Raw genomic sequence first — 19564 nt, 5'->3', positions numbered from 1 at the left:
TGTCTAAGAACAAGAACCTAGAAGTGCCGAACCACAAACTGATTCATAGACAGGGGCATTAGGCATTTTCAACAGCTACTGGGAAGATCTTGCCCAGGCAATGCATCAGGGGGAAGAGAAAAGAGGCTTATGATGCCAGCTGATTTACTGTACAATCTGTATAAAATTAATTGCCCTGTGTTTATTAACATGACTACCAAGAGAGTACCCAATGTAAATAATAAGCTCTGAAGCATTTATGCAGCACATGTGTAAATAGTGTAAGGTTTGCCCTCAATGCTAATGTGGTTCCTGTCGTACCCATTTAACTACATTGTGCCCACCAGTTTACAAGGCACTAGCATGAAGTGAAAGAAACTCTCAGAAAAATGTAACTTTACAAAAGGTTCTAACATTGAAAGTAATCTCTTAAAGTAGGGGTGATAGTGACTGCTAATCTTAGATGACTTAACACTTTCCATTCAAAACAATTCTTAATAATTACTTGAGAAGCTTAGAAACTTTTTGGTCAGAAAACTATAACATTTTAATTCTGGATAATAAATTGAAACATTAATGATCTTTTTATGGTCTACCACAAAAATAAAGAAAAATACAACTTCCAATTGACAACCAACTTTTTTGTTTTTCCTTGAAGGCTATCTCTATTGAATTACAATAACAAATCACATATTTTTACCTATGGACAGCACTCTAGAAGCTGAATGCTTTTAGTTATTGGGAAATCACATTTTTACTACAGTTCTTTTTAGGTTATATCTGTGCAATACAAAGCCAACAATATCCTCTGATTTCACTGGTCTAGATATTTAATACTAAAATGTCATGAGTTCTATATTATTTACATATGCTCTGAAACTGAAAATCAGTTTCTTTTCCTATTATCAGGAAAGCTAATGATTTTTAGTAGGAAAGCACACAATTAAAAGATATCAAGCCAAATTCAGTGACCCCATCTGCATTTTCCTAGTATTATCAGTATTTAATATATTTTCATGTAAAGTTCTGTTCCATTTCAAAAAAAGTACTATTTTCTTACCTCTTTTAAATTTCTAATTACTCTCAAAAATCTTCCCATTTTAAGGCCCTAATCTCTTTATCTTAATCTCATCTATGTTTTCTCCTTTTTATTCTTTTACTCTTCTTTTACTCTTATCTTTGTCTCAAAATTTCTTCGTTTTCTCAAACGTTGTAGCATGGCCAACCACTCAGAGTATTTCAGGGCTCAAAACGACCCCCGGATGGGAACTTTGAAACATGTTGTTTTGCAGACTTTAAAGAAACAACAATCCTAATATAATGAAAGCAATCATAATATAGTCGTGAGAGACGCCTTAGTGATTAATAAATTGCATCAGGAAAATGATGGAAGTGTTGGACATGACCAGACTTTTGTTTTTTGTCTTCACACAAGGAAAGAGACCTAGATGTCTTCCAAAAAAATAGAAGGGCCAGAGATTACAATTTTTCAGAGTTTTGGAAGTCAATTCTGTCTGTTCTGCAAATGAGACACAGAAACATTTTAAAATAAATAAATTAACTTATTTACTAATTTAATTGATTAATTACTTCCAAAATTACATCCTTAAAAAAAAATAAAAATGAGAGCTAGAAGAAACACACAGAGACTTTGTGATTCTCCAATACTTAGCTCTGAAAAGTAAAGCAGTAAAGACAATCAACAATGTAGAAAGGAAAAGAAGCAATGTACAAAACGTGTCTTTCAATACTCCATGCAACACATCCAAATAACAGAGTAATTTACAGAGGTGAATTCTTCTAGAGTCATTCAATCAAAAAAATAAATAAATAGATAAAAAATGCCATGCCACAAAGTATTTGAAAATGAAATCAGTCTTGAACAAAGAAAACATAAAATTTAGTTAAATGAGTTACCTCTTCGTATTCTGATCACTTCCTAAACTCATAGCCAAATTTAACTTCTACCTCTCACTTCATATTTTGAGCACTATATCTAAAAAAATATTTCTATGATAAGTCCATATAGGTTGCCTATATTGACACTATGAGAAAATTTTAAAAGTTGTTCAAAATAAAGGAATTTTTTCATCAACACCCTCTCCGGGATATGAAGGAAAACACCATCCTTTACATGAAGCAAAGAAACATCAGCACACAGCTTATAATATTCAAGCACTGCTCTGGCTCATTGTCATTCCTTAACTCCCTCTTCCATTTTGGACATTGTGATGTATTCTGGTGACGACTTAGCAATATATAACTTTGCATAAACTTCCTAGTGATTTTTCAATAAGAAAAAAACCACCGTGTCAACACTGCAGAATTGATAGAAAGCTATCACTAAATAGTGCAAATTCCACTGGCTATAAATTCTTCCCCATGAAGATTTGAAGCAGAACCTTTAATGTTTGCATGAAACTCAGCCACTACCACCCTGAGGGTTTATTGAACAATTATCAGAAAGCATAAGCACGTCAGTACCCAAACTGCAATACAGAACACTCCAAATTATTAATGTATCCCCACAGAAAAATAGACCATTAGGTTGATCTGCTGCTTTACAGCAACAGAGGAGTACACCTTGCAATGTGATGCATGACAAAGAATGGTGCTTCTCAAAGGCTGGGGTAGAGAACCTGACTATGGATCTGCCACCTCCTCTTTCTATCCATTGGTCATTATCTGTGCAAGGTTGAGGACATGTTTTTCTCCCTAAGTAAGCAGAGAAGAGAAACGCACATTGAAGCACTGTGGAGGGTGTCTTCTCTCTAGAAGTAAAAATCCTCAGGGAGCTCTGAAATGGAATGCTGGCAACCCAGTTTTGGAGTTCTTGCATAATATTTCTATAAACTATTCTGATTAATTGTTGACTACGCTACTTTAAATAGAATACTCCCCATATAGGAAGAAGCAAACATAAAAAAAGATACCTTGAAATATAACTGTATTAGAGACAAAGATCTGATTGCTGTGTATTTCTGAATGCTTAGAAATGTTACTTATAAAGCTTATGTGTGGAAAACTGAATTTTAATAATTTCAAAGCAGGTAAGATCTGCCATTTAAAAAAAAAAGAAAAACCAATAATCCACCCAATTTGACACATTGCTAAAGGTAGGAAATGCTTCAGAATAACATTAGGGCTCTATGAATAGAACAAAAAAGGAATAAACTTTTGGAATACTTTTGAAATACTAGATAACTAGTAATTCTTTCATTTGTGTCTTAGGGTATAAACTTTCCCTATAATTGTATATGACTAAACAGTTCTTTCAAAATTATCAGGTATTATCCTAGAATTCTTAAATACATTGGTGATCTAGTTTAATTCCAGTAAATTCTTATCTTTTAACTACAAGCTGACAGTGTAATTAACACAGTAAAAATATGAAATTTTATTTTGCAACTTTAATTTTACAAGGATTTTTGATTATCATTTGTAAATTCTTCTATTCAATTTCTGACTTTTATATATGACAGTAGAAAAATAAGAATACATATCTGATCTAAAATACATTTAATTAATTTATGTTTTTCCACTGTACTTTCTTTTCAACATCTGCTTGTCAACAGTGTCTCAAAATAAGGGCTCTCTTTATACTTCGATTTCAATTTCTTTTCTATGTGGACATTCTATATCTGCTATTGTCTAATTTAGATCAGAGCTGACTAAAACTGAAAATAATTTTAATGATGAGGATATATCATTATTTGTTAATTGACTTGAATTATACTGTTTTCCTCAAATGAATGCATTTGCCCAGTATTAGAAGCAATTTACGGGGGGAGAGGAGGGAGGGGGAGCTTTAATTGGCTAGCAGTAATAGTTCATTAGAAACTATTTGGTATTTTTTCCTAAAACTGGCTGAAAAGGAAAACAGTTGACAAGTTAAGAGAAGAAAGAAAAAAAAAAAAGAGTATTAATTAGTTGTCCTTCTTTCTCTACTCTTTTTCCAGAGGGAAATAACAGTCAGGCAGAAGAGAAAGAAATTATGAAATAAACACAGGAAGGACGCCTATGTGCAGGTCAGCTGAATTCATAATCTTCAAATTCTTGTTGAGTTCAGATGTGAGTTTATTAGGCAAGTTATCTGGCTGACAATGAATTTAATCCTCCTATTAGCTAGTAAGATATCTGTTCATAGGCAATAATGTTCAGTTTTCAACACAAAAAACATAGATCTAAAGAAAAAACTGTGACCCAGAAGAAATATTCTGGGAATTAGGAGAAGTGATTAATTTACACAGATCCTTTCAAGAATTATATTCAGGGTAAAAAAATTCATACTTCTGAATGTAATAACTTCTGCATAGGCTGCTACAGATAAACACACAATACTATGTAATTTCATAAAATGCTTAGAAAAATGAAGCTAATATACAAAATTACTTTGTTTACCTATCCAGTGCTGCAGCTACTGAAAAGCACAAAACTGCAGTAGCAGATTACTTATCCTACCAAAATTGCAGAAAAACTTTCTCTAGACAGAAGACCTATGCAGAATGTAATTACCTAAAATGAAATTTGTCCGATTTCATGAATCATCTTTAATATTTACACTAAGTGACCTGGATCTTTAATGACTGTAAGTGGATATAGTCTGAGAAAGTTAAAAAGAAAATAATAGATCAACACGTGTACAGAAAAGATATCTTTGGTTTATAATCAAGGGAGAAAATTTGATATCCAAGATGCTGATTACTTGGTCCCTTACTTTGAAGTAAATTACACTAAAATAATGTTATGGCTATAAATATCTAGAGTTGATTTCCTCATTGTAGTAGTCTTATTCGAGGCTATGGAATGGGGTTTTGTGATTTTTATTATTATTATCATTTTCTTTGTTTTCACCTGACTCTCACTTGCTCCTGGAAGCTTTTGCTCTTGCTTTGATCTAAATCAAGGAACTGCGGCTATTACTGATCTGAAAGCAAGAACTGAAAAGAATCCCAAAAGAAAAACATTACCAAACTCTCTCCTGTGACATAACAGCTACAGGTGGTTTCATTTTCCTATAAAATTAATTGATATAACTTGTTATATAATTATTCTTCAAGTAGCTACTGCACAAGTGAATTGTACATTAAGCAGATTGGCCATGGGAGTAACAGTAGCATTTTAATTTATAAAGCTTGAGCAAAGCATTAGAGAGAAACCATTTCTTTTCTAAACAAGGTTAAATTACATTTAATAATAGTAAGTAATCCAATTCTGCTTTGTTTTACTGCAAGGCCCACTGGCTTACTTGGCAAACTAAATTATCTCTAAATTATATGACTACATCCTCAGCACATAGAACTGTTCTACTTTTTATATTTAATCACCCTTGATATTGCAGTAGTAGGAACTGTCACTACCAAGTTTGTAAATATAAATGTATGTTTACATTGTAGAACTATAGTATAATGTAACTACTGGAAGGCAGTTGGACATATGTAAGGCAGTGCAAGCAGGGAAAGGTACTCTGAAAGGAGTACAGGAATGCTGCCAGGGTGTGTAGGGACTGGGTCAGGAAGGCCAAGGCCCAGCTTGAACTGGACTTTGCAAGGGGTTCAAATAAGAGTAAGAAAGGCTTCTACAGGTACATCAATCAGAAAAGAAAAGTCCAAGACGGTGTACCAACTCCTAGTGAGCAATAGAGGCAGGCTGATAACAACACACAAGAAGAAGGCTAAAGTGCTCAACACGTTTTTTGTCTCAGCCTTCACTGGCAACTACTCCTCACACACCGCTCAAGTGGATGAGTTGAAAGGTGAGAACTGGGGGGGGAAAGAATTGCCCCTCCTGCTGTTAGCAAAGATCAGGTTCCTGACCACCTGAGGAACTTGAACATCCATAACTGAGTCTCTATGAGATGCATCCCAGAGTCCTGAAGTAACTGGCTGACATAGCTCCCAAGCCACAATCAGTGATATTTCAAAAGTCATGGCAGTCAGGTAAAGTTCCTGGTGACTGAGAAAAAGGCATGTTATGTCTATTTTTCAGAAAGGTACAAAGGATGACCCAGCCTCACCTCAGCGTCAGGGAAGATCATGGAACAGATCCTCTTGAAAGCTATATTAAGGCACATGGAAGGCAGGGAGGTGATATGAGACAACCAGCATTGTTTCACTGAGGGCAAGTTCTGCTTTACCAATGTACCGGCCTTCTATGATGGTGTAAATGCATTAATTAACATAGGAAGAGCCACTGATGTCATCTACCTAGACTTCAGGCCCTTGACACAGTCCCCCATAACATTCTTCTTTCCAAATTGGAATGATATGGACTTGATGGGTGGACTGTTCAATGGACAAAGAACTGGTTACAGGATTGTACCCAGACAGTGTTGGTCAATGGCTCAATGTCTGAAAGGAGATCAACAATGAGTGGTGCCCCTCAGGGATCAGTTCCGGGACCATACCCTTTAATATCTTCATCAGTGACATCAACAGTGAGATGGAATGCACCCTCAGCAAGTTTGCAGATGACACCAAGCTACACGGTGTGGTTGATGTGCCCAAGGTACCAGATGCTGTCCAGAGAGATCTAGACAGTTGAAGCCATGGGTCCAGCAGAACCTCATGAGGTTCAACAAATCCAAATGCAATGGCTTGCACATGGGTCATAGCAACCCCTACTATCAGTACAAGATGGTGAAAGGATAAATCATGATTTTGCCAAAAAGGATTTCAGGGTACTGATGGATGGCAAGCTGAGCCAGCAGTGTGCCCTCACAGCCCAGAAAGTCAGCCATATCTTGGGCTGCAACAAAAGAAGAGCAGCCAGTAGGTCAAGAGAAGTGAACCTGCCCATCTACTCTGAGCTGGTGATACCTCCCCTGGAGTACTGCATCCTTATGTGGAATCCTCAATACAGGAGAGACATGAACTTGTTGGATTGTGTCCAGAAGAGAGCCATGAAAATGATCCAAGGAATGGAACACCTCTCCTCTGAGAAGAGGCTGAGAAAGCTGAAACTATTCAGACTAAAGAAGAAAAGGCTCAGAGGCTCATCTCATCAAATACCTGATGGGAGGTGCAAAGACAGAGCCAGGCTCTTTTCTCTGCTGCCCAGTGCCAGGACAAGAGGCAACAAGCACAAACTGGAACACAAGAGCAGGGGTGACACTTAGAGGTCCCTTCCAGCTTTAACCATTCTGTGAAAACAAACCTGAGAATAAACCTTTTAGGGCCAGTTCTCTTATTGCTCCTAGACACTGAAGGCCATTTTCAGTGTGTGGGTCTCAATGAAAAAGTGAATGGGTTTACTTCAGAGAAATTTTAGTAGTGAATCTCATCAGAGGATGATATCAGGGAGATATACAGGATATATAACACACTGAAAGGAGCAAGGGCACTGTTTTTATTTGTTCCCTTGTTTTTCAGATTTTTCTCTCAGTTAGGAATCTTGTGGACTTTTAAAATCCCCCACCAAAAGTATGAGTTTGGCAGAGTACTAATGATTCAGAAAATTTACTTCAGAAAATGTAAAGATTTTGTGTGCTAGACTCTCATTAGTTCTCAAAAGAAAGAAGTAGCAAATCATTACTGGGCAGGGACTGGAAGAAAGAGTATAAAATGATCATGTTTTGAAGTTCCTAATGCAGCTTTTTCCTGGCTAACAATTTGTTCTTACAGTGATATTTGAGGGTCCATGCAGCACAATGAAAAATGATCTGCTCCAGCAGATTTGCTGTTTTAGCACTCTGGAAAACAGCAACAGTATAAAACAAGCCCTTGAAGAAAGCAGTAAGTTTACAATGCCTTGTTATCACTTAAGTAAAAGGAAGGTTTCAGCTGTTCCCTGAGGAAGCATTACAATTTACAACAGACTGCACCATCACGAGGTTCTTCCAAATGCTGAAATAAGGGAAGCCAGAAAATACAGAAACACACATTTTGTACCTCCAACAAAGCCTTAGACACCACAATATTCTATGCCAACTCTGCAGAGTTTATTACAGCTTCTGTATTCCTTACAGCTAGGATAAGGAGATACTCCATTATGTACATTAGATTTATAGGTCATGAGCTCATTTTCACATGCTTGACATGTAAATAGCTATATCAAAATTAAAAAAAAAAAAAGACACCTCCATGCATTCCTCTTTCTTAAATGGACAGTTTTAAAACATGGTTCAGAGATTGCTTAATTTTTAAGACATTTTCAACCATTCTAAAACCAAGAGTATTAAGAATAATTTCCCCTCCCATACTCATGTGTGGACCAGGCTACGAGTTTTAATTTCTCTGATCTCCTCAGAAGCACTTCTCCAACTTCCCCACCGTTCTGCTCTTTGCTGGACCTGCTCTAATTAAACAAAACAGCTATATGGAAAAACTAGTTACTGAAAGATTTTAGGTGGAGCCCCATTAGACATGAGCAGGTTTATCAAGTTGGATTGCCAGTCATAATCTTAGTATTTCATTAATGTCCCTCTCACACCAAAGTAATATTAAATAGTTTATTACATTTTGTCTTATTACTCAAAAGTAAATGAAACTTAATACCTATACCCCTTATCACTAGATTCCAAGTATGCCCTTAGTTTTAAGGCACTTTCTTCCAATAGAGGTACCCTAAGAGTGTGACAGGATTTCAGTCCATTCTCTCACTGCAACTGAAGTTTGTTTCGGTAATGTTTATTTTTAAACTTATTCTGAGCTAGCAATAACAGTAACACACAGTCTCTCCCTGAAACAACTCTGTTACACATGGAAGAATAACTAGGCCCTTCCAAGGCAGAAGATTGTTAAAATAGAAGAAAAATAATTTGATTAAAAAAAAAAAAAAAAAAAAAGGATGTGTCCACACAGTGTCCACACTTTGCAGACAGTACTCATCTCCCTTTGAGTACTCATCTCACAGTTGCAGTCCAGCACTTGCAATCCTGTGCAAACTCGGGAGATGAACTTTGTATATTTAATCATAGAATCACAGAATGGTTTAGGTTGGAAGGGATCTTTCAGGTCATCTAGTTCCAGCCCTCCTGCTATAGTCAGGGACACCTCTCACAAGGTGTTCCATCCAGCCTGGCCTCGAATGCTTCCAGGGAGAGGGCATCCACAACCTCACTGGGCAACCTGTTCCAGCATCTCATAGTAAAGATTAATGGTTTATAATTAATCTTTTTTTTAAAAAAACACTTTTAATGTATATAGGACGTCTATTTCATTAGTACTTTTAAAGTTTGTCATCTGTAAGACAAGGTTCTGTACGAAGAAATTAAGTCTATAACAAAAGGTGCTCAGGAAGCAGGCAAATTCTCTTGGTGAGTCTGGTATATTTTTTTCTTCCTAATTAATTACACTGTCTAGCATACCAAAGAAGATGCATTTGATATCTGCTCTGGGTGGCAAGCTAAGAGAATGCAGTGGCTGTCTCACTTTGCTATTTCTTTTTGTTTCATTTTTAATTGTTTTGGGGGAAAGGGAATGCAACTGCTGTAAAGGCTAAACAGTACTTGCTGCATTATTTGTTGAACAGAAGCTCCCATCCAGCAGAACAAGGAGATTTCTGATCCCCAAAGAAGCTTCTCAGTAATATTAATGTGTTAAAAATTAGCAAACATTTTAGTATAGGTGGAGAAAAATGCAAAAATAATTAAATGGCTTGAACAAATGCAATCATTTCTCCTCCATCCTGAACAATAGCACCTACTGGAGTTTTTGGAAAGGCATGCTATACTGATTGTGAAGTTTAACCAAAAAAAGAAAGAAAAAAACATATCTATATAGATTTTTCTTTAAAAATAAGTAACTCAAGATGTTTTTTTATGATAGAAATAAAAAGATGTGCTGACAGAACTAAAGCAGAACACAGATAAGCAAAATGCACATTATAAAAAAATATAAAAAGACACAAAAGTTAAGGAATAATTCCAACCATCTCTGCCTCTTTGGAGCTATCAGTCTCCAGTGGAGAGCATCCAAAGGAAGGCTATAAGGATGGTGAAGGGTCTGGAGGAAAAGATGGATGAGGAACAGATGAGGCCCCTAGGGTTTGTTCAGCCCAGAGCAGAGCAGGCTGAGGGGTGGCCTCATGGCAGCAGCTGCTCCTTAGGGAGCAGACAGGCAGTGCTGAGCTCTGCTCTCTGTGACAGTGACAGGACCTGAGGGAATGGCATGGAGCTGCAACAGGGCAGGGTCAGGTTGGGTGCTAGGAAAAGGTTCTTCACCAGAGGGTGGTGGGTGTGGAACAGGCTCTCCAGAGCAGTGCTCAGGGCATCACGCTGCCAGAATTCAAGCAGCATTTGCACAATGCTCTCATAGTCATAGGGTGGTCCGGCATGGAGCCAGAAGCTGGACTCAATGAACCTTGTGGGTCCCTTCCAACTCAGGATATTCATTAACTCTACAATATTCCAGGCATGCAGGAGCAACATTCAGCTTATTTTTGCATTTTCAAGCTGTCTGGTGGTAAATTAGCATTTTACAGAGTTATGTCCTGTGCTGAGAAGCAGTAGGGGTGCTGATAAGTTCTGAAATCAAATTTTACTGGAAGGACAGTTTCAACATCCTTGTTGAAACAGGAAAGGGGTCCTGGACACCTTCAGAGTACCAGATCCAGCTGCCAGACTTCAGCTGCAGCCCTGTCCATGGTGTGAATGGCGCTCTGTGCAATACAGCTTTTCTGAAGAAGGAAAAGCAGGTACCAGCACTGACTATATATGACAAATGTCTAATGTTTTCAGGGTAGCTGCTGCATTGTAAAGAGCTATTTTCCAAAGAATAAAGAGACAGAAGCTTCATGCGTGGTCCTGAGCATAGCTGCATACTGCTCTTTGAAGCAACTGGTAACCAGTGACCCTTCTGACTTGTTACAGTGCAGCCTTTTTAGTTCAAAAGTGGTTCGAACCAATTTTCTGTGAGAGATTATCATTAGTTTCCTTTTTTTTCCTTGAGATATAAACTGTTCAGCAGTAAAATAAATATTGAGAATCATTTTTCATCCAGAATCATGGCCTTATGTAAAATAGCAATAGCAAAAATGTAAAAACAATACGAAGAGAGCTATTACGCTATGATAAACTGTTTTTTTGGTGTTTTTTTTTTTTTTTTTTCCTCCTAAAAAGAGAAACTTTGTCTTAGGAATTTCATAGTTCAAATTTGGATTTTTTTTTTTTTTAATTTATCCTTTCCTCACCCTGTAAAAAGCAAACAGCATTTCTGTGAAATTGTATGGATTTTATCATATGGAAATGTTAACTTTAAAACCAGACAGTTCTGCTACGTATATCATTACACATACTCGAGGAAATCCATATATATAAATAAATGTCAGAGAAATATGTCTAGTGAAGAACTTAGCAATTTTTTTTCCAAAAGAGATTTTCATGAAGTAGGAGTGTATGATGAACTGAGAAATATCCCATAAGGGATATGAATTCTGATTGATGCTATTTATTTGTTTGCACCTATGAAAATGGATATGTTTTTAAAGTTTTTGTCAATGATTTTCTCCTTTTTTCTCACCTAAGTGGTTTTTGACACACATTTAACAAATGCATTTTTTGTTGCTCCTGAACACTTGAAACTGCTCAGTGGTGGAAAGAGTAGTGATTACTATAAAGAGTGGTGGGAAGAATGGAAATTTCCAACAGGATGTCAAAAAGACATTGACTAAAATATACTAACAGGAGGCAAAGTAAAATGTTTAGGAAGCTTACAAAGAAAGGAAAAGATCAGTGGCTAAACGCACTTTTAATACGCGATATTTTTTTCATGGAACAACACAACATCCTTGTGGTTTACTGGCAACTCATTTGCACACACAGTAACAGACAGAAGTTAATACATTTTTCATTTCTGAAGTGCTACCGAATTGCAGAATAAATAACAAAGAAGATTTATAGAGCTGTTGCACTGAATTATCTTGAGAACTTAGGTCCATAACATATTATGCCACTTTCATCTGTTTGCCATCTTTTATCTGCTGTTTACACTGTCCTTTAGAACTAATAGCAGTCTTTATCATAATTGTTCTAGCTGTGCCTCCAGTCTAAAGGAGTGACGTCTCTAAACTCTCCTTAAATTCCTTTTTAAGCAGCAAACCAATTTATAATATATAGAAAGTACCAATCTTCTGAAGTCAACAGAAGAGATTGTTTTTAACTACAGACAATCATTTGCTTCTTCCTTTCATTTTCTTCCACCACCACCACAGTACATTCATCTGTTAACAGATCACAATCCATTTAGTTGAAGTGTGAACCACACAACTTTATTACATTTGGTGATGTCATTTTTATATTATGAAGGGTTAAAAGTGCTCACTCTTCTAGATTTATTCCATAAGTGCTAGAAAATATACTCCTCACTATAGACAGTCACTGCTCATTTGTCAATAGCATTAAAATCCGACATAAAATAAATGAATAAACAAGTAAAAGCCCTTTTTCTTGTTTGCTCCAGACAACTAGCTCACCAAGCCTCACAATACATCCAGTTCAATGAAACTCCAGATGTATATATGTAACCATACATATAGCCAGTGAGTCAGCAACAGTTATTGGCAGTGCAGGCATAGAAATGAATACCTTCGTGAAATTCAGGATCCACTCTTTAAGGAGGATTATCCTTACCCTTCCCAACCTCCCCAAATAACGTGCTAACCTTTTTCTTCTGAATGAACTCTGACCTCAGAATGTACCATTTGCCAATGAGGACAGGTACTGACCCCCCAGAACGTTAAGCATATTTTTCTTAAGGTGTCTTTCAGCAAAGAAAAACTAATCTGCCTAAAGAGATAGATAAGGAACAGTTAGCTTTTCAGCTACATCTTATCTGCTGCTGTGATTTTCATCCATAGGTCTGTGAAAAGGAGAAATCAGAAACCTGAAAATCATATTTCAAATAGAAATATCCCTGAACCAAGTACAACAAAGTTAAAGTTTTCTTTGCTTGGAAGCTAGAATATTTTCAACAAAGTTAAAGAATTCTAAGCAGCTTTGTTGTGATCTAGCAAATTTCAAATTAACAAGGCAAAGTAAATGAAACCAAAGTATGCTTTGACACCTTATTCTGCACACCTTAATCTCCATGAAGGTAATTGCAGTACAACTGTGTCATAATATTATGCCAGACCCATTTCACATATTGTGCTAGATAAGTACTGCAACTGCAAATTAGTTTTGATCAGTACTGCCACCTACTAATAGCAAAAGCTACTTTTGTACATAGCAAGCTGCTGTGTAGAATACTAGTGCACAGAATTTCTGCTCATAATCACCAAGATCAATGATAGGAAAAAAGGAATCTTTATTGTTTTCTCTTTTATTCTTGCCTACAGAATATCATGGTGAAGTTATATCCAATTTATTGTTTGGGGCTTGAAAACATAAATCTAAAAGAAGGAAATGTATTGCTAAAATATGAGGGGCAGTGAATCAGGCAGTCAGAAATAGATGGCTGAAGACATGCAGTTAAAGAAAGAAAAGAAATGAGCTCCTAAAAAGGACTAGACAAGCTGCAGCAGCAGTAGCAGCAGTTCTCTGACTTTTGATATAAACTTGGGCATTGCAAACTTTTGTTTAAGTAGTGTAAATAGAATATTAAAAATTCTTTATTTCTTAATCAGTATAATAGTTCAGGTATTTTCACTCCAAGGCAACACACAATGTTGTATGAATGAACCACAAGCAATGCGCAGTTGAGGATGACAGCATGGAGGGACAGAACATTCAGAGAAAAAATGTTTGTAGCATTCATGAACATAAATGCACCAGATGATGTCTTGGGTCAAAATCACCCATATTGGAATAAATTAAAACCTGTCTCCCTATCCAAGCATGACTCATAAAAATGACCAAGACAAATATTCATAAATATTCATAAAGATTTATAACACAGGACTGTGATTTCTCCTAACCTATTCAGCTTATATTCTTATAAGCCAAATGAGTATGAAGTATAAACCAAAATATCAAATATGCAGAAATATCAAGAAAAAAATCTCTTTTGGTGATGCAGTCTGTTTTCTACCTTAATTATACTTTTTTAGTCTCTCTACACTTAAAATATGTGACAGATTTCTACTGGCAACAGAAGGGTCATTATCCAAATGAGTTTAACGTTATTATTAAGGTTTTCAAAAGTAGCACAAATTAAACAGTTAACTGGATTAAGAACACTAGCAGTTGTGTGACTGACTCATGCACATCTCAGTCTTGCTGTAAACACTGAAGGACATCTTATTAGAAAGCACTGACAGTAAATGAGGTAGGTGGAGCATAATTTGCACTGTAAAAATCATATTCGTTAGTGTAAGTGACAGGACATATAGCTAGGAACAGGACCTGGGACTGAGCTACAACCATTAGGAGATATAGTTCATGAAAAGACCAATGCTGAACAGATTTACAGCAGTTCCACTGCTTACAGATTGGACTTGTTCATTTAAATATAAAAGAGTAGTTGATGAATGCTGCTACACTGACAGGTGGTAATGGCTGTGAATGTGGTACCAAGATAAAAATGACATAGTCTCCTTGTATACAGAATAATTCTTTTATCTTTTGAATCTTATGCTGCTATCAGCATTCTAATACAAAGCATGTTAAGAAAAATAAATGCTGTTGTAAAATGAGTTTCAAATGCTACACCTTTTGTCCTTACTTTGCAGCTTCTCAAACTTGGACATAACGGATCACAGAAGTATGGAAATTTGTATGCAGTTCAGATAAAACTTTCTGTTTACACAGAATCCATGTACAACAGAAATCTACATTAAGTACTTATTCAAAGTCTGCATAGTGAGGAGTGACAGCAGGAGCTCCATGCTACTTACACAAAAATAAAACTTGCTTTTGCCAAAATATAATCATGCTGAGGTGTTTGTGTTTTGTTTGCTTGTTGTTAAGATATCTTTTTACTCTCAGGAAAACAATAACATTCAATTGTAAGACTTACTTTGTTGATACTTGAAAAAATGTTTTCAGATCTTTCTATGAGAGCTATTAACATATAATTTACTGCCATGTTGTCATCTACATCATTACCTGCTATTGTTTGCAGTTGCATCACTAACATTCTTTTACAGAATTCTGCTTGGTGAGCTTTTATATTTTGTCCCAGTTTACACTTTTGCCCTCTTCATCGTCTAAAGCCATTGCTGTGTATAGAACTTAAACAAAAGCATGCAAGGTGCTTTGAACTTTAAATATTTGGCTTCGTATATTTAATCATATTAAATAGATTGTCAAACTGATTATTAAAACTTGTGGAGAAAACTAGGTAAGACTTTTTGGTCTCTGTGGCTATATACCCATTTTCACTGTGCAATTAAACATTCAAAACCTATTAATGCAGTTGTGCCAATATAGACAGATACCTACTACCTTCTGATATTGTGTGTCAGATTTTCTCATATGTATACGCATACAGATTTTATGCTGTCTGTACAATACTGTGCTTAAAAATAGTTGAGCGAAACGAACTCAGGTATTTTTAAGCAGATATCTGTTAGCTATGTTGTACATTATATTGTTACTGTCACAGTATTTTGCACATATTTTGGCACTAAAAACCATGTCCTTACGTTTCTCTTATACACAATAATTGGATGCAATGTCACCAGTAAATTTTCTTATTTACCTTCTCCAAAACAACCAAACTGTGACAAACTAAGGAAATACTCATAAGCTGGCTCTTTTTCAGAATATACAGTACATTCCCTTTTGATCAAGCCTCAAAGGGAAACCACTCAACATGCTTGGATGTACTTGCTTCCCTCCTCTTTACTTTTATTAGTTTTGCACTGAAAGAAGTCACTAGAGAATATTTTCCTTTGAGAAAAGTGTATACGAATACACAGACGTGCAAATACATGCACATTTCATCTAGAAGTGGAAGTGCTTCCTGACTTCCACAGCTGTAACCAGTGTTTCTGCAGAGTACTGGCCTTTCTATCTCAGAGTGCACAAGGGTGCAAACCCTCGCTGCAGATAAATCGGCATTTTGATTTGGAAAGGAAGAGCAGCTTTGAAACAAAACACATAATTATTCCTGGATACAGAATGATGGCTAGAAGCATACATCAATTTTGTCTTGTATGAACTCACTTCCTTCTGCAGTCCACCTGGAAGATCTCTGCAGGTACCACTCAAATGCCATCCAACCCATAAAATGTCCATAAACTCCAAATGTCTGGTCACGGGAACAGCTTCAGCCTACATGTGGTTTGGTTGTTAAAGCCAAGAACTCAGGCTAACTTTACTTGGAAGTCAAAAATCACTGAACAGCACTGGAGCATAAAGACAGACTGCACAACCAAACACTTAAATCTACTGAGCCATTCCTGATTGCATTACTTACATTATTTACTAATGCTGATACAGCTTCTCTGTGTTTTACTCTGATTCAAGTAAAGCTGGATCCAACTTTGTACTACTGAAAGACCTCTGACTTGCAACCAACAGCATTTCACAGAGGTCTGTGCACAGCTGCTGACATAAACAATTGCACATTCAGGAGACAACTGCCTAATCAGCTGGAATTTTGAGTCATTACAGTTCAATCTACAAGTGCATTTCGTGTGCGACCTGGCACGTTTTATTAAGCTGTAGTTTATTTTCTTCAGTACAGTTATTTAAGCACAAAATCCAGCATGATCAACAAGGTGGGATAGAATACTCACTATAATGTGTTTCTGTGTTTGTTTTTCTTTTCTCCCATCCCTTTCAAGCAAGCATATTGCCAAACTGCCTTGAATTTCATGAGGCGTTTAACTGAACAAATGCAAAACAGAGCAGAAATTTCATCATAGTATTGTGGAGAAAAATCCCGCTCTGACCATCCACTGTAGAAATAATGAACTGATTGAGATCTGAGTAAAGTCTCATATATTCTTTTAAATTTTGGAATATTCTTATTACTATGAGAATTAAAATGCACATTCAAAGGTTATTGGTTCACAGACATAAGAGCACAGTAATCCTAGCCGTTTTAGCAGCAGCATCTCTTCACACATAGCTTTCATGCCATCTCTTTACAGCAGGCTTTTATGCTGCTAGAAAATATAGGTGATTCTTACAAATAATAATACACTTTTAAGTAATTTTCAATGTCTTAACACAGCAGAAAAAGCAGTTTAAGATTAATAAATATATACACATATTGTATTTTCTATATCGAAACTAAGTAGCAATGAACAAAACATCCCTATACTAGGTAACACATTTTACTAACAGAAAAATCATAGAGTTTAGTAAATTATGATTGAAAAAACCTTTTGCAGCTGTTTAGTTGCACTGTATCATTAAATTCCCTTATTCCAAAAAGACTGATTAGTATCTCACAGTAGGGTGTCCTTTTTTTTTTTATTCCTGTCTGTGACACATCCTGCCTGTGTGGATGATTCTTGTTGTGCTAAACTTCATGCTGGGCCACTGAGGCAGAGAAGAACAATCAGTGTTAGCTGTGGTGTTCTGAAAGCAGGCACTGCATTTTCAACATGCTGATCTTTAGAACAATCAGAGTTTTCAAACACGGCTTTTTGCTCAAAGGCTTTTCCAGTGTTCTCATCATGATCACCTCATTTACAGCTTCACGATTCATCTGCTCAATTTACTCAAAATGGAAGAGAGCACTAAGATAAAAAATTCATTAAATGAGACAAGATAAAGCACAAAAGTTATCTTAAATTAAAATACAAAGTGTGATTTATCCATCTCTGGGAGCATTTGTTTCCTTATTTCACTGCACTGACTATCTCAAATAAAATCTTTGAACTAGATGATTTCCTGGCAAAAGAACCATCAATGATAACTTTGCTATTGTTTCAACTGTTTTCACCTGTTCAGCAACATATCACTTTTAAAATACATACCTAAATAAGGTACGTTTTCTTGCATAATCAAATTATGGGAATTAGATTTTGATTATCAATGGAAGATTGATGTTTAGTTCACCTAAGTACAACAAAACTGTAAGCTGCACTCTCAAATTTGATCTCTCTCTCCAAACATGGGCAAATCTGAAATAAAAGATAATCTTAGTACTATTTACTTAAATACCTTCCAACATGGTATTAATGACTTAAATGGCTATACAGAGGTGAATCTGCTGTCTCTTGAATAATGTTTTAATTGTTCCAATGTAGATTACACCAATACTACATTTAAAGAACTGAAAACTGCACTGTTATTAATTAAACTATTTATTAGTCCTATTTTCTAACTAAACCTTGTTTTTGCCATAAAGTATAGCCTACATGCTGTGGTATGCATCTCAAATTCAAATTTTCATGTTTGATGAAAGTAGTCTCCTTCTGGCATAATGCATAATTTATACACTTTAGAAGAATAACTGTAAACAAATTATTGTACCGACAAAAGAATATCTACAACAGATATATCTGCAAGAAACACAGTAATTACAAAACAGACAAGATTTGCAGAAAAGACTGGCAGCTTTTTAAAGAGGTTGAAAATATCCTTCTCCCCACAGGAACAACAAAATGTGTGTGTGTGTGTGTATATATATATATACACACATAGAACTATTCTAGGCCTTTTTTTGTTCAGTAATCAATTCAATTACAATGTTTTCTGAAGGTGCATCTTTGGTTAATATCACATAGGAGTTATAATCTACATGTAGTCAACTGAAAGAGTTATCCTTGTTTAAACACAAAAGGGGAAATTAGAAACCACACCAAAACAAACAAAAACCCAAACCACCCACATTTCTAAAATGCTGACATTCACTTACACTCCAGTAGTTCTACCAGCGCTCCCCATTTGAGAGCGCTGCAGTAGAGCATGGTATCTAGCACAAAAAAAAATGGTTTGTTGCACAGATTGATGTAGTGCAAACTCTCCAGAAAAGAGTACTCAAGCAGCACTCAAACGGACTATGTGCTTAACTCCAACACTGATAAGTCAAAAAAATGTTATGGCCAGGGATAATAATATTTGCAGATAAATCTGAATGGATTACTGCACTTAATTTTTATTATCTATACAGACTAAGGATTGGAGACTTGCCAACATGACTCATCTACAAGAAAGGCTGTAAGGATGATCCAGGGAACTAAAAGCCCATCTGCCTGACCTCAGTGCCAGAAAAGGTTATGAAGCAGATCATCTTGAGATCATGTGGCACATGAAAGACAACAGGGGGATTGCGCCCAGACAGCACGAGTTCATTAAAGGCAGATTCTATATGATGAACTTGATCTCCTCTGATCGAGTGACATGCCTGGTGGATGAGGGAAAGGCTGGTGACCCAGACTTCCGCAAAGCCTTTGTACCTGCCTCCTGCGGTGTTCTCCACAGATAGGTACAATCTTTGCCAGGTAAAGAACTGGCTGGCTGTCCTGGCCCAGAGAGTGATGGTAAATGGGATTCAACTCAGCTGGCAATTGGTCACAAGTAGTTCCCCAGGGGCCAGTATTGGGGTCTGCTCTGTTTGGTACCTTTATTGATGACCTGGATGAGGGCATTGAGTGCACCCTCAGTAAGTTTGCAGATGACACCAAGCTGGCAGGAAGTATCATTCTGCCTCGGGGTAGGAAGGCCCTTCTGAGGGATCTGTATAGATTGGATTGCAAGGCAGAGGCCAACAGGATGAAATTCAACAAGATCACATGCAGGGGCCTG

The 19564-nt window shown here is 36.4% G+C and overlaps 1 protein-coding gene across 5 annotated transcripts in view; it reads right to left on the bottom strand.

Annotated features, from left to right (window-relative positions):
• Positions 1-19564, bottom strand: part of KCNIP4 (potassium voltage-gated channel interacting protein 4) — a 381941-nt gene that overhangs the window by 90726 nt on the left and 271651 nt on the right. The window lies entirely within an intron of this gene.

Source organism: Phasianus colchicus, chromosome 4, assembly GCF_987193195.1.
Source record: "Phasianus colchicus chromosome 4, bPhaCol1.hap1.1, whole genome shotgun sequence".
NCBI lineage: Eukaryota > Metazoa > Chordata > Aves > Galliformes > Phasianidae > Phasianus > Phasianus colchicus.
Note: the sequence above shows the minus strand (reverse complement) of the source record. Positions and strands in the feature narration are given on the sequence as shown.